This window comes from Cebus imitator, unplaced genomic scaffold (genome assembly GCF_001604975.1).
Source record: "Cebus imitator isolate Cc_AM_T3 unplaced genomic scaffold, Cebus_imitator-1.0 Scaffold469, whole genome shotgun sequence".
Lineage (NCBI taxonomy): Eukaryota > Metazoa > Chordata > Mammalia > Primates > Cebidae > Cebus > Cebus imitator.
The window spans coordinates 310046-313266 of NW_016107784.1; the positions used below are offsets into that span (position 1 = coordinate 310046).

A 3221-nucleotide genomic window follows, 5' to 3' on the forward strand; every position below is an offset into this window, starting at 1 on the left:
TTAGCCGGGCATAGTGGCTCATGCCTGTAATCCAAGCACTTTGGAGGCCAAGGCAGGCGGATCACCTGAGGTCGGGAGTTCAAGACCAGCCTGACCAACATGGTGAAACCCCGTCTTTAATTAAAAAAAAAAAAGTTTGACACAGTGGCTCACACCTGTAATCCTAGCACTTTGGAAGGCTGAGGTGGGTGGATCATGAGGTCAGAGGTTCGAGACTAGCCTGACCAACATAGTGAAACCTGTTCTTTATAAAAAATAAAAATAAAGTAAATTAAAAAATTAGCTGGGCATGTGCTCGCTTCGGCAGCACGTACACTAAAATTGGAACGATACAGAGAAGATTTGCATGGCCCCTGCGCAAGGATGACATGCAAATTCATGAAGCGTTCCATTTTTTCTGTTGTTGTTTTGTAAAAATCAAATAAAAATAAATTTAAAGTTAAAAAAAAAAATTAGCTGGACATGGTGGTAGACACCTGTAATCCCAGCTACTTGGGAGGCCCAGGCAGGAGAACCGATTGAACCTGGGAGGCGGAGGTTGCAATGAGCCAAGATCTCACCATTGCACTCCAGCCTGCGTGACAAGAGGGAAACTCTTATCTCATAAAAAAGGCAGGGCTGGGGGGAATTATCCAGCACCTTGTTTTTACAATTGTAGACACTGATCTCTGATTTCTTTTTTTTTTCTTTTTTAATAAGATGGGGTTTCACCATGATGGCCAGGCTGATCTTGAACTCCTGACCTCACGTGATCCACCCACCTGTGTGAGCCACAGCGCTGGGCCCAATCTCTCTGATTTTTAAAAATAAAGCTGGCCGGGCATGGTGACTCACGCCTGTAATCCAAGCACTTTGGAGACCAAGGCAGGCGGATCACCTGAGGTTGTGAGTTCAAGACCAGCATGACCAACATGGTGAAACCTCATCTTTAAAAAAAAAAAATTAAAAAATAAATAAAGTTAAGGCCGGGTGTGGTGGCTTACGCCTGTAATCCCTGCACTGTGGGAGACTGAGGTGGGTGGATCACCTGAGGTCAGCAGTTCGAAAGCAGCCTGGCCAACATGATGAAACCCGGTCTCTTCTAAAAATACAAAAAATTAGTTGAGCGTGGTGGCAAGGACCTGAAATCTCAGCTACTCAGGAAGCTGAGGGAGGAGAATCACTGGAACCTGAGAGGCGGAGGTTGCAGTGAGCCAAGATCCTACCACCGTACTGCAGCCTAGGCAACAAAAACAAAACTCTGTCTCAAAAAGAAATAAAAAAAGAAATAATAATAAAGTTAAGACTGGGCACAGTGGCTCACCCCTGTAATCCCAGCACTTTGGGAGACTGAGAAAGGAAGATTACTTGAGGCTAGGAGTTTGAAACCAGCCAGGGTGACAGAACAAGATCCCATCTCTACAAAAATTTAGCTGGGCGTGGTGCTGTGCACCTGTAGTCCTAGCTACTCAGGAAGCTGAGGTGGGAGGATTGCTTAAGACCTAGACGTGGGAGGCTGCAGTAAGCTATGATTGCACCACTGCACTCCAGCCTGAGGGACAGTGCAAGATCATTTCTATAAAAAAAATAAACAAATATAAGCTTCTTTTTTTTGAGACAGACTCTTGCTGTGTCACCCAGGCTGGAGTGCAGTGGCGCAATCTCGGCTCACTGCAACCTCCGCCATCCAGGTTCAAGTGATTCTCCTGCCTCAGCCTCCAGAGTAGCTGGGATTACAGATGCACACCACCATCCCCGGCTAATTTTTGTGTTTTAGTGGAGACAGGCTTTCACCATGTTGGTCAGGCTGGACTTGAACTGCTGACTTCGTGATCCACCCGTCTCTACCTCCCAAAGTGTTGGGATTACAGGCGTGACCCACTGCGCCCGGCCATAATCTTAATTTTTTAGCAGGTTTTTAGATTAAAAAATGTACAGGGCTGGGCATGGAGGCTCTCACCTATAATCCCAGCACTTTGGGAGGCCGAGGCAGGCAGATCACTTGAGGTCAGGAGTTTGACACCAGACTGGCCAACGCAGTGAAACCCCGTCTCTATTAAAAAATACAAAATAATTAGCCAGGCATGGTGGCAGACACCTGTAGTCCCAGTTACTTAGAAGGCTGAGGCAGGAGAATCACTTGAACCCGGGAAGTGGAGGATGCAGTAAGCTGAGATTGTGCCACTGCATTCCAGCCCGAGAAACAGAGCAAGACTCTGTCTAAAAGAAAAAGAAAAAAAAATTGAGGATACAGAGTTCCCATATACCACACACCCAGTTTCCTCTGTTAGTAAGATATTAGTGTGGTACAGTTATCAGAATTAATGAACAAATACTTATAAGCTATTTTTATTTTTTTTAAAGAGATGGGGTTTCACCATGTTGGCCAGGCTGGTCTTGAACTCCTGACCTCGTGATCCACCCATCTTGGCCTCCCAAAGTGCTGGGATTACAGACATGAGTCACCGTGCCCGGCGCTATTCATTTTCTAAGGTAGAGTTTCACTCTTTTTGCCCAGGCTGGAGTGCAAAGACAGGTTCTTAGCTCATTGCCACCTTGACCTCCTGGTTCAAGCAATTCTCCTGCCTCAGCCTCCTGAGTAGCTGGGATTACAGGTACCTGCCACCACGCCTGGCTAATTTTTTGTATTTTTAGTAGAGACAGGGTTTCACTGTGTTGGCTAGGCTGGTCTGGAACTCCTGACCTCATAATCTGCCTGTCCTGGCCTCCCAAAGTGCTGAGATTACAGGCATGAGCCACCATGCCCAGCCTGATAAATCATTATTTACTAAAGTCTATACTTAATTCAGATTTGCTCAGTTTTTACTTCATTTAGTTTCAAGTGATCCTCCTACCTCAGCCTCCAGAGTAGCTGGGACTACAGACACAAGCTTCTGTATGGGTTTTCCACCCAAAACCCATAACCCAATTACCTAATTTATCGTGAGAAAAAAAAAATCAGGCTAAGCGCGGTGGCTCACGCCTGTAATCCCAGCACTTTGGGAGGCTGACGCGGGTGGATCACGAGGTCAATAGATTGAGACCATCCTGGTCAACATGGTGAAACCCCGTTTCTACTAAAAATACAAAAAAATTAGCTGGGCATGGTGGCACGTGCCTGTAGTCCCAACTACTTGGGAGGCTGAGGCAGGAAAATTGCTTGAACCTGGGAGGCGGAGGTTGCAGTGAGCAGAGGAAGTGCCACTGCACTCCAGCCTGGTGCCTGGTGACGGAGTGAGACT

At 46.6% G+C, this 3221-nt stretch overlaps 1 non-coding gene across 1 annotated transcript; it reads left to right on the top strand.

Moving 5' to 3' along the window:
* The first annotated feature begins 291 nt into the window (after positions 1 to 291).
* Positions 292 to 398, top strand: LOC119468667. Its single transcript, XR_005197410.1, has one exon. It is a non-coding gene; the product is annotated as a U6 spliceosomal RNA (small nuclear RNA).
* Positions 399 to 3221: the final 2823 nt, after the last annotated feature.